Genomic DNA, 12,850 nt, shown 5'->3' with positions numbered 1-12,850 from the left:
ACAAAGAGGCTATGAAACATATTAAAAAGATTATGCACTGTGATCAGGCTGACTTATACCAGGAATGAAGAGTTGGTTCAATATTAGGAAAACTATAAAATGACAGACCAATTTAAAAATCACTTGATTATATCAATAGATCTAGGAAAAGTTTTTTTTAACAAAACCATTTCTGTTTTTTAAAAATAGAAAAAATGGGCTTTTATTTATTTATTATAGCAAATAATGTCTATCTAAAACCAAGAACCAGAATTATATATAATGCAGAAATACTAGAGAGCTTCCTAATAATATCAGGGGTAAAGAAAAGATATCCATTATCACCACTTTTATTTGATGTAATTCCAGAAACACTAGCTATAAAAAGAGAAGAAAAGAAAAAGAAATTTAGGGAATAAGTACAGGCAAACAAAACTCAAAATTATTGCTTTTTTGAAGATATGATGGTCTACTTAGAAAACCCTGAAGATTCAACTAAAATTCACTGATATCATTTTAGCAAAATAGCAAGATATAAAATAAATCTATATAAATATCAATTTTTTACATTACCAATAGAACCTATCAGAAAGACATAAAAAGGTAAATTTCATCGAAAACAACTATAGGAAATCTAAAATGAGTGTGGGTTTTCTTGTCAAAATATAAATAGGAATTACAACTACAAAATACTCTACAAACTATAAAACAGAAATATCAAATAATTGGAAGGATGTTAATTTCTCCTAGCTGGAATTTGTCAATACAATTTAAATAATAATACTATCTAAATCAGTTTACTTATTCAGTGTCATACAAATCAAACTACCAGACCATTACTCTATAGAGCTAGAAAAAAGAGTAACAAAATATATGTAGAGGAACAAAAGGTCAAGAATGTCAGAAGAAATAAAGAAGAAAAAGTGAGAAGTAATTACCAAAGAAATTGGTAATTTCAATAATAAGGTGATTAGTAGAATAGATTAATAAAAATATTTCATTCTTTCCTTGTTTGTTCTCCTTTCTCAAGAAAGGTGATGTCATGACTTGCAAGTGAATTGGATTCAAGTGAGGGAAGGCTGTACAAAGTCTCACTTTCTTCCCCCTAATCAAGACACAGAAATAAAGGAAAACAGTAATATGGTAATCAATAAACTCAAAGATCCAACTACTCAGGCAAGGATTCACTATTTGACAAAAACTGCTGGGAAAACTATATGACAAAAATTAGATTTAGACAAACATCTCACACCAAATATCAGAATAAACTAAGAATACCTCCAAGGGATTGGGAGTTTGCTAATATTATCAGTTCTAGCCCCCAATGTTAACTGCAAGTGACTGACATCCCAATTTCATTTAATTAATTTATATCAATTCACTTTTACTAAGATATAACAAGAACAGAAATACAAACTCTACCACCTCCAACTCCCGATGTTCCATTTTCCCTTATACTACCTCAGTCCTCAGAGAAAGTGATTTTAAGCTTAAAGCAGTTTCTCCAAAGCTTAACCCACTAAGTTCACTTCAGAATATGGCATAGAGGATGAATTACTTCCTTTTGTTTGTAGGATGCAGCATTTTGGTGGTGGGGATAGATCCTAATCACTTGTCAGGACTGTGCTGGCAGACTGAGCTTGGCACATACTTGATTTTGGCTCAGCCACCTATCCAAAGGCTCCTCTTTTTCATATGGTGAAGAGACAGTCAGAATACCTGGACATCCTTTGAGTCAAAGAGCTGGACTGTTCCATTCAATATCTCACTTTTCTGGAAGCAGACTCTCCAGCTTCTTCCATAGAGGCTGGAAGCAGGCAGAGGATACCTCATATAATCTGAGAAGGGGATTCCCATTGGCCATGTTGCCATGACATAAATCAATTCAAAGAGAAGGGACAGAGATGGTACAGCTAGATGATACAATGGATGGATCACTGGTCCTTCAGTCAGAAGGACCTGAGTTTAAATCCGCCTTAGACACTTATTACCTGTGTGACTTTGGGCAACTCACTTAACCTCATTGCCTAAAAAAAAATGCCTTTCATAATTATAGACATAGGAAGAGCTCTGTATCAAACATGGGAATGATAAAGAGGATCAAGAGATAAAATTCATGGTTTTGATTATATAAATGATTTGATTATATGCAATTGAATAAAATTTGATTATATAAAGTTTGAATTATAAAAATTTGCAGGAATGAATGAATGAAAAAAGATTTAGTAAATGCCTGCTATGTGGCAATCACTATGCTTAGTGCTAGGGTTAAAAATTGAAAAATTGAAAAATTCCCTGCCCTTAAAGAGTTTTATGCTAAGAGGCAGAGATAATGCATAGCCAAGGAAGGACATTTTGCTTTAGAAAGTTACAGAGATGAGTACCAGAGTCATAGAAAAGTCAATCGACATGCTGTTTCCAGAATCAATGAGAGAGTTGATTTGATAATTCTGTAAAAGGGGGGTGGGAGGAGAGGAAGAAGAAGGTGTCCAAGTGGTGGCCAGCTAGGAAATAGATGGGAAATGAAATGAATTGTGGTAGAACTGGATCTTAGATGGAGTGAATGACTAAGGCAACCAACAATTAGAACGGTGGGGCCTGAAAATTAGAAGGGAAATCATTAACTTAAGGGGAAAACAAGTTTTGCAGTAAATTTCTCTTATAAAAATTTGATATCCAGGATATATAGGACACTTATTTAAATATGTAAAAGCAAGAATCATTCCCCAAGAGATAAGTGGGCAAAGGATATAAGGTAGCAGTTCTTAAAAGAGAAAAAAAAATAGTCAACAAACATAAAAATGTTCCAAATCACAAACAGTAAGAAAAATACAAATTAAAATAATTCTGAAGTCCTGCTTCATACCTGTTATATTGAGAGAGATGACAAGAAAAGGAAAATGACAAATGATGGAGATGCTATGAGAAGACAGACACATAATACTGGTGGCAGAGTTCTGAATTGGTCCAGTGACTAAGAAAGTAGTTTGCAACTATACCCAAAAAAGGTCACTAAACTAAATATATACTCTTTGGCCTAGCTAAGCCAAGCCTCTAGTAAGCCTCTACCCCAAAGGAGATAAAAGAAAGGATCTAAGACAATTCCAAAAGCCTCATGATGGAAAATGCTATCCACATTCTGAGAAAGAACTATGGAATCCGACTGCAGAGGGAAGCAGACTATTTGTTCTCTCTCTTTTTTTTGTTTTGTTTTACTTTGTTTCTTGTCTCTCATGGTTCCTCCTATTGGTTCTAATTCTTCTTTACAACATGACTAATGTGAAAATATGTTTACTGTGAGTGTGTACGTAGAGTATATATCAGAGAGGGGAGAGTAGTGAGGGGGAGAAAAATTAGAACTCAAAATCTTATGGAAGTGAATGTTGAAAACTAAAATTTAATTTTTTTTAAAAAAGAAAGGGCACATAAGTATAAAAATATTCAAAATGCCCTTCTTTGTTGTAGCAGAGAACTGAAAACCACTGAGATGCCCATCGTTGGAGGAAAGATAGAATAAATGATAGTATATGAATGTGTAAAGACTTAAAGTCTAAGCTAAAGGTCAGAAGGGGTAAAAACAGACACTGAAATGTAAAGTAGCAGCCCTTTCAGATAAGAAGGAAATGGTCTGTATCTTAGAAAGGGTCTCAGATTTGCATAGCTCAGTTGCATATGAAAAAGCCAACACTGAGAGAATCAAAAAAAGAAGTTTCTGCCAAAGCTAGGCTAAAGATATGTAATTATCACACTCTAGATGAAAAGAGCACAGAAACATCCAGCTAGACCAGAGACTAGAAGTGACAAAGATTATAACTACTCATGCAAAAGTGAGCCCTGGGATTCCAGTAGATCAACCTGCCCAGTGGCTAAGTGACCTGCCCAGTTTTGACCAGCTACAGCTAAGGCCAGTGAGGAGTCAACCCAGTAGCCCAGTTACCTGCTGGGCTTATCCTAGCAGTAAATCCACCTGTCCAACAGAGATTCCATATCTTCAAGGAGCAAGCCCACCTGGGTCATTTGTTTAGCTAAAATCTTGTGCCCTTCAAGGAACCAGTTCAATTAAATAATAGATTGACCCATCCATCACCAATACCCTGCCCCTAGACTGAACTTCATGAGTATTCTCTAGGAAAAGAAAGGAAATCTAGACCCTCCCATTCTAGAGTTGTATGTTGCATTGGAAACATATATTCTTTACAAATGTGCCTCACTATGATTTTACTTTAGGTTAGTACCACCTATCCCTAGCTCTGTGTGTATTTCTGAAAGAATATGTCCCAGGATTTTGGGGGGTGGGGAGTGGGGAAGGGAATGCTTAGAAACTACAGTTTTTGCTATTTGAGTAAATAACTTTGCTAAGAATTAACTGAATCTGTTAGCTGATTGGTAATGAGAAGCATACTGGTGGGGGCTCATGAGCTACAGTGTTAGGAGGATGGTCACACTCAGATTTACTCCCTAGAATTCTAAAAGTAGTAGCAGAGCCCCTTTGGGAGCCCAACTTAACAACACCCATACCAGATGGAGAAGTGAGTTCAGAGAGGGTACAATAAATGTAACAGAACATTCATTCATTCAGTATAAGATATGACAAAAGGTATAGATTTGGAAAAACCTGGGAACACTTGTATGAAATAATGAAGAGTGAAATGAGCAGAACCAGAGAACGATTTATACAATGACTACAATAGTATAACAAAAACAATTTTGAAAGATTAGAGAGCTCTGATCAATGTGATGGCCAATCACAAATCCAGAAAATGGGTGATGATGCCACTGCTACCTACCCATTGACAGAGAAGTGATGGACTTAGTGAGACATATATTTTTGAACATGGCCAATACATAGACGTGCTTTGCCTGACTGTTGTTTTTTCAGTTGGAGAGGGCAGTGGGGACACAATTAGTGGGAAGGCTAGCGACAACAGTGCCCCCCCCAAAACAATCAATGGAATATTTTTAAATGAACAGAAGGAAGCTCAGAGACAGACAGACAGACAGACTATCAGGACAGCTTTGGAGCTGAATGCCTTGAATTTATGATGTATATGTTTAATTTCCAATAGAGATTTTCAATTAATTTACAATCTCCCTATTCTGTTCTTTGCATATGGAAATGTTCATATCTGTTGGAATTTATCAAGTTCAGAATGAATTAAGTTTAAATTAAAATCAAAAAGTGCAAGCTGCAAATTTACTAGAATCCCAAACCAGCCCAGAGCAGGACCAGAGCAGGATTTGTCCCTGGGGTCCAGACACATGCTAAGCCTGAGCCACCGTATTGGAGGGCATGTCACTTGACCATTGTCACTTGACCATTTCCCTGATGCCTGCAGCGAGGAACCTCCAACCTCCCAGGGCAATTTTACCTGAATTTAGAGTAGGATCATCAGATCTAGAACCAAAACTGGAAAGGACCCCAGAGGTCATCTAGAGTGGACCCACCACCCTATTTTAAAGGAGGAAACTACTTCTCTAATGCTGTTTCCATGAAACATTGTGTGCTTTGTTAGGGTCTGAGTGTTCTACTAAGCTGTGAGTTTTATGGGGATATAGTGGTGAACTTTGAGTTGGGAAGTTGTTGCTCAGTTGTTTTTCAGTCATGTTCCACTCTTCATGACCCCATTTGAGGTTTTCTTGGCAAAAATACTGGAATGGTTTGCTATTTTCTTCTCCAATTCATTTTACAAAGGAGGAAACTGCGGCAAGCAGAGTGAAGTGACTTATCCAGGGTCACACAGTTAGTAAACATCTGAGGCTGGATTTGAACTCAGGTGTTCTTGACTTCAGGCTCAGCACTCTATCCACTCCACCACCTAGCTGCCTGAATCAGGAAGACCCACATTCAAATCCTCCCTTAGACACTAGAAATATGACCATGACTTTGAGGAAGTCACTACTCTCTTACACTCAGGATGAATGAAGGAAAAAGCATTTATTATACCCAAAATTAAGATAGTCCCTACACTCAAGGACCTTACACTCTAAAAGGGGAAACAATGCCAATAAGATCCTAGATTTAGAAGGGGCCTCATAGGTCACCTAGTCCAACCCTTGGTTTTGTAGTTGAGGAAACTGAGGCCCATGGCAGTGAAGTCACTTCCCAAGGGGACTCAGAAATCAGAATTTGAACCCGAATCCTCCAATTACAAAATCAGTGCCCTCTCTTTTGTACCACACTGCCCCCAGCTTCCTCATCTGTAAAATTGGGAAAACAACAGTTCCTACCTCCCCCACCTCATCCCAGGGCAATTGTGAGGTTCAAGTGAGATTATTATAAAGCCCTCTGAAAGCCTTAAACTGATACAGAAATGTCAGTTATTATCCTAAGGACAAACATTGTACTTTAGCTAACTGACCTTTGAGCCTCTCCCAGGGCCTTCCTGTACCCAGGAGGCTCAAAGATGAATGAATTTCTAGATGCTTGGTCTCCAGTGCCCACCCTTCCCTGCTCTATCCATTGTTATTTCAAAAACTAATGTTATCTCTACCTTCGAGACTCAGCAAAAGACCCTCTTCTACTATGAAGCTTTTTAGGAAAGCCTCAACCCATCAAAACTAGCCTGTCTTCATTTCTCTTATTGTTATTTCAAAACTTCCATGTTGTTCTCCGATAGTTTATGTGGCTTATTTTCCCATCTAAACTCTGAACTCCTAGGATAAGAACCATGACTTCTCTTGGAAGGTAGCATTTAAGAGGAAAGCACCTTGGAACTTGGACTCAATGGGATCTGAGTTTGTATCCTGCTTCTGGAACTTCTTCATTGTATAAGAAATTATTTCACCTCTCTGAACCTCAGTTTCTTCATCTGTTAAATGGGGATAATAATTGAACTTATCTCATAGGCAGGATGTGCTGGAGCCAGCCAAGTGAGCTGATTGTTAAATTTTCAGTGCAAGTATTTCTATATTAGAAATCAGCAAACCCTACAGATCAGGGCTTGATTTATTTGCTGTTTTTGTTGCTTGCCTAGACTTAAGAAAGTGATGGGAAAAAAACATTAATACTGAAGATTAAATTTTAGAGTGTGTCAGGAGTGTGTGTGTGTGTGTGTGTTTGCTTCCTTCCCCAAAGAATCAGTCGTTAAATATTTACCAGCACAACTCTGGATGTTGTGAGGATCCAATGATATAATGAATTAATCAATCAATAAACATTCATTAAGTGCCTACTATATGCCAGGCATTATGCCAAGTGTTGAAGATACAAAAAGAGGCAAAAGACAGTCCCTGCCCTCAATGAAATAGAATATGCAAAGAGCTTTGCAAACCTTAAACTGCTCTACATTGTTGAGTCAGGTCCAACTCTCCATGACCCCATTTGGGATTCTCTTAACAAAGATGCTGGAGTGGTTTGTGATTTCCTTCTCCAAAAGTGCTTTGTAAATATCTACCATTATTATTATCTCTCCTACGGTCCAGCACAATGCTCTGCCTACAGTAAGTGCTTAATAAATGTTTACTTATAGAGCTTCCAAGGTGGCTATGGAACTAAAATCCTTTAAATCTTATACCTTATTTTCTCCTCCCATCCCTAACTTAAGCCACAAAATATTGGCAGGGGCCAAGGGAGAGGAAAGGAAAAGGGAAACATGAAAGAGAAGGTGGGACCCTGGAAAGAGTCCTCTTCAGCAGGACATCAGGAGACCTGTGTTCCAGCCCCAACTATGCCACTAGCTAGTTTCTTGACTTTGAACAAATTCCCTCCTATCTGCAAATCAGATACTAAACCTCAGAGAACTTTAGAGGTCTCTAAGCACCTTCTACGCAACAAAAAGGGAGGGGAGAAAAGTCTGATGGCACCCATGACAGTCTTCTGAGAGTTTGCTCATAAATGAGTCCTTTTGGCCATCCAAAGGTATCTCCCATGGAAACAATATTACCTGTGGTGACCGGGTTCCAGGACAGTCCTTGAAAGCCTTCTTTAATTTTTAACTTTAATCTTTAATTTAATTTTCAAGCCGTAAGTGGCTGGAAGGCCAATAGGTGCCAAGTCCTCTTTCAGTTACTCCCTAACCACCAGCAGGAGACAGTGTGGTGGCAAAGGTAAGATGCCAAGTTGGATGTTGGAGGTCCTGGGTTTGAATCCCAGCTCCACTCCAGCCTTCCTCACCTGGAGTATGTCACTGCCCTTCTCTGCTCTTTACCTTCCTCATCTATAAAATGACAAGGTTTTGACTGGGTGAACTCTAAAGTCCCTTTCAGCTCTAAATCCATGATATCCCTAGCTCCCCAATTACCCCTCTAGCCCTCAGTTTCCCCAACTGTAAAATGAAGGGGGTTGAACAAGATGATGCCCAAGGAGTCGTCCTGGCTTTAAATCCATTCCTATGAATTAAAGAACCTCTCTGAAGGTCCCACAGTGCATTCTGAGTTATGATTCAGAATCCGAACAACTTCTATCTGCCTTTCCCTTCCTAAGTGGGAATGTGGACAAATTTTTCCACCTAGAAAGCCAGAGATGGAGGAGGCAAGTTGGTGGTGAGGTGGATAGAGCACTGAACTGGAGTCAGGAAAACATGAGTGCAAATTCAGCCTCAGACACTTACGAGCTGTGTAACTGGGCAAGTCACTTCATCTCCACCTGCCTCAGTGTCTTCATCTGTAAGATAGAAATTATAATAGTACTTACCTCCTAGGATCCAGCTTGGCTAATATCCTGTCATCTCATAGTGTCGATAAAGGAAAATAACACTAGGGAAAGCACTCTGCAAATATTCTGAACAGAAATGTCAGTCAATGAACCCCATGGCTAGGGTGAAGGGGCAGGGTTCAGGAAGGGAATTCTCTTGCCCTGATTATATGGCTAAGGAGGTCAGAGGTCAGGGCCTAAACACTCTTGTCTGGTGTACATTCTAATAAGCATTTACTCGTAAATAGAATTTTTTTGTTCTTAGGGTGAATAAAATAAAATAGCTCCTTAATTCAGTTTCCTCTGGACACCTCAAGGTCATTTTTGGAGGGGAGATAGGGCAGGGCAGGGCTCCTGGAATACAGGGGGTTGGGGGGGTAATTATTTGGCAATGTCCTATTTTAAACAATTATTTTTACTAGCTAAGTGCTGAGTTCACTTGATTCTCTGATACGGAAAGGTTTCAAGTGTTAGCAGTGCCCTCTTTAAATTCCAGAACCCTAGGACAAAGTCCATGCTATCCTATGCTAGTTATTACTCTCTTTTTTTTTTTTTTACTTTTCCAGGTGGCTTTAATTTATCTTAATAGATCTTAATAAAAATGAAAGCAAATATTTATTTTTTATATTAATTTTATTTATTTTTAGTGTTCTACAATCACTGCCATAAAACTTAAGTTTTTTCCCCCCTACCTACCCTCCACCATCCCCCTCCCTCCCAGAAATGGCATATAATTCTATATAGGATCTACACATACATTAGTCATGCTGTGTAGAAGAACTAAAATAAATGGGAGAAATTATATAATGAACCAAAACATTAAATATATACACATTCTGCGATTGAATTCCGTAGTTCTTTCTCTGGGTGTGGAAGGCATTTTGCCTTAGAAGATAATTGGTAATTTTTTTTTTTTAAGTCCTTGCATTGCTATGAAGATCCAAGTCTACCAGAAAAAACCCTTGCACACTGTGGTCGTTGCTGTGCACAAAGTTCTCCTGGTTCTGCTCCTTTCACTCAGCATCAGTTCATATAAGTCTTTCCAGGTCTCTCTGAAGTCTTCTTGTTCATCATTTCTTATAGCGCAATAGTATTCCATTACATTCATATACCATAATTTATTCAGCCATTCCCCAGTTGATGGGCATCCCCTTGATTTCCAATTTTTAGCAACCACAAAGAGAGCTGCTATAAACATTTTTGTACATTTTTATGATCTCTTGGGGATATACTTATTGCTCTTTTAACCACTTAGGCTGGACTTATCTCACTGGAAGGAAAAAGATTAAGAAGCATCAGGGTCTAGTGGATAGGGCATTAGACTGGGAGCCAAGAGCACCCATGTCAAATCCCTTATCAAACCCTTACCAGCTGTGTTATCCTGGATAAGTTATTTCACTTCTCTGGGCCTCAGTTTGCACATCTGTAAAATGAAAGGTTTTAATTTAATGGACCCTAAGGGACCTTCTAGCTTTCCATCTAGGATCTTATAATTATGAGCACCTGGGAAATATTTTTGTCTTTTTATCTACCTGTGACTGGTTTCCTCCTCAGAGAACGGTCCACCTGGAATGGATGCCCTCCAGTGTTTCCTCTCAGTCTCGGTTCTTTTGGGGCTGGATCGCCCTGGGGAAAAGAGCATTGTCCTGGAGAAGGAAAATCACTGACATTTCTGCAGCCAGGTCACAGAGTTAGAGACTGAGCTCCAGATTATGACATCGAATTCTTGGCTGGTGTCAACAACAGGAGGGATTAGATTTGTTGTGATTGGCCTCAGAGGGCAGGAAGAGGAGCTAAAACAGGTAGATTTAGGCTGGTTATGAGGAAAAAACCTTCCTATCAGTGAGTACTATCTAAAAGTGAAATAGATTGCCTGGCCTTCATTCACCTCTGGGCGGCATGAGTCTACCCTGGGGATGTTTGGAGGGGATATTGGCTGTTGAGGTTCCTGTGGTCCTCTCTACCATGAATTGAATGACAGTAAACCTCTTGGGGTACTCTGTAGGAGTACTCTGAGTACCCAGTACTCTGGGTTCAAGTGCCAGTTTCAATGATAAGAATGTGACTTTGGAGAAAAGTACTTCCTCTCTCTTGCCTCAGTGGATTCCCATATTCAATAAACTCTAGTGACTTCCTATTGCCTTTAGGAGAAAATACAAAATACCTCATTTGGCATTAAAATCTTTCATAATCTAACCCCCTCCTATCTTTCCAGTTTTCTCATACCTTATTCAGGGTCACATATACTTCACTCCAGCGACACTGGCTTCCTGGATGTTCTACAAGCAAGACACTCTGTCTCTGGGCTCTGGGCATTTTTTCTGGCTGTACCCTGTGCTTGGAATACTCTTTCCCTTCCTGGGACTACTGATTTCTCAGGCTTCCTCTAAGTCCCAATTAAAGTCACACCTTCTATAGGAAACTTTCCTTAGCCCCTTCTAATTCTAGTTCCTTCCCTCTGTTAATGATCCCCTATTTATCCTGTAGGGGCAGCTAGGTGGTGCAGTGGATTGAGCACCAGTGCAGGAGTCAAGAGGACCTGAGTTCAAATCTCACCTCAGACGCTTGACATTCACTAGCTGTGTGACCTTGGCAAGTCACAACCCCAATTGCCTCATCCTGAGTCATCTCCAGTCATTCTGATGAATATCTGGTCACTGGATTCAGATGGCTCTGGAGGAGAAGTGAGACTGGTGACCTGCACAGCCCTCACTCACTCAAAACAAAGTCAAGTGCAAGTCATGTCATCATTTCTCTGATGGCATGGCCTTCTTTGGCAACGAAAGATGAATACATATCCTGTATATAGTTTGATTTTCATATATTTGTTTGCATATTGTCTCCCTCAGTCTATAAAGGGAGCAGGGACTATCTTTTGCCTCTTTTTGTATCGCCAGAACTTAGCACACTGCCTGACATATAGCAGATGCTTAAAAAATGTTTAATGACTTGAACTAAATTGGATTGAACTAGATGTATTGGGGCTTGGAATCAGGAATTCTTGAATCCAGTTCTGCCTTATCTACTTACAAGCTGTGTGAACTTGGGTAAATCATTTGACCTTTCTCAAATTCAGTTTCCTTATCTGTAAAAAGTAGCATCTACTTCACAGGGTTGTTGGAAGGATAATATTTGTAAAGGATTGTTACTTAATGCTTAATATACATGCCAACTATTATTATTATTATTATCTATTAGATCATCTCTAAGGCCCCTCTGAGTCCTCATATTCTGTGAGGGACCACCTGAAAAACACAGTGAGGTCCTCTGCACTGATGCAGGGCATTCAACTGAAGCCATCAGATTGGTTGATTTCAGTCTATCATCCCAAGAATCACAGAATATGAGTGCCAAAAGACAATATGAAGATCCCTTAGTCCAACCTGTCATTTTTACAGATGGGGAAATTGAGGCCCAGAGAGGGGAAATGATTTTCTCAAGGTCACCCTTGTAGTGATGAGGCAAAACCAAGATTCACACCCAGATCTCCAATGCAACTTCTCCTACTGTGCTTTCTTCCTCTCAAAAGTAAAAACTCTGAATCCAAACAGGATACATCAGACACTAATCGTTGCCTGTTTATCATAATCCTGACATCTGGCTTTCTAATCCATCAGATTCTCTGCAGCCCAGAAAATAAATGTTCCCATTTATGTTAGCAGCTGGGTCTATGATAGGATCAGGTCAGGAGATAAGGCAGGCCTGTTTCAGAGGATGGGTGAATGTAGTAGGATACTGTATGACCTATCATGAGATAATTGGATTTGGCAGCTTATTGTGGAAATGCATCTTGAGTCAGAGCAGTGGAGGGGGAAAGAAGAGACTTAGCATCCAGAAAGGTCTGATTTCACTTCCTAGGACTGAGACATCCCAGCTATGTGACTCTCAGAAAGTCTCTTAACCTGAGTCTCAATTTCTTTATCTCTAACATGGAGTTAATACCTTTAATATACCCACCTTACAGGATTGTTCTCTGTATCAAACAAGATAATGTATAAGTAGCAAGTAGCCCTACCTAAGCCACTCTCCCTGAACCAGGCTCCTACAACTGTCCCTCAGGGTTCTAGTGTAGATCAAATTGGGTTTGTGTCTTTTCTACAGCCTCTACCACTGAGACCCCACTGTCCTCATGCTGGGCTCCAGCGATGAGTACCCTGTGAGCAGTTCTATTTAATTATGAAGTCATTTCAGTTATGTCCAGCTCTTCATGACCCAGTCTGGGGTTTTCCTTGGCAAGGA

This window comes from Notamacropus eugenii, chromosome 5, assembly GCF_028372415.1.
Source record: "Notamacropus eugenii isolate mMacEug1 chromosome 5, mMacEug1.pri_v2, whole genome shotgun sequence".
Lineage (NCBI taxonomy): Eukaryota > Metazoa > Chordata > Mammalia > Diprotodontia > Macropodidae > Notamacropus > Notamacropus eugenii.
Note: the sequence above shows the minus strand (reverse complement) of the source record.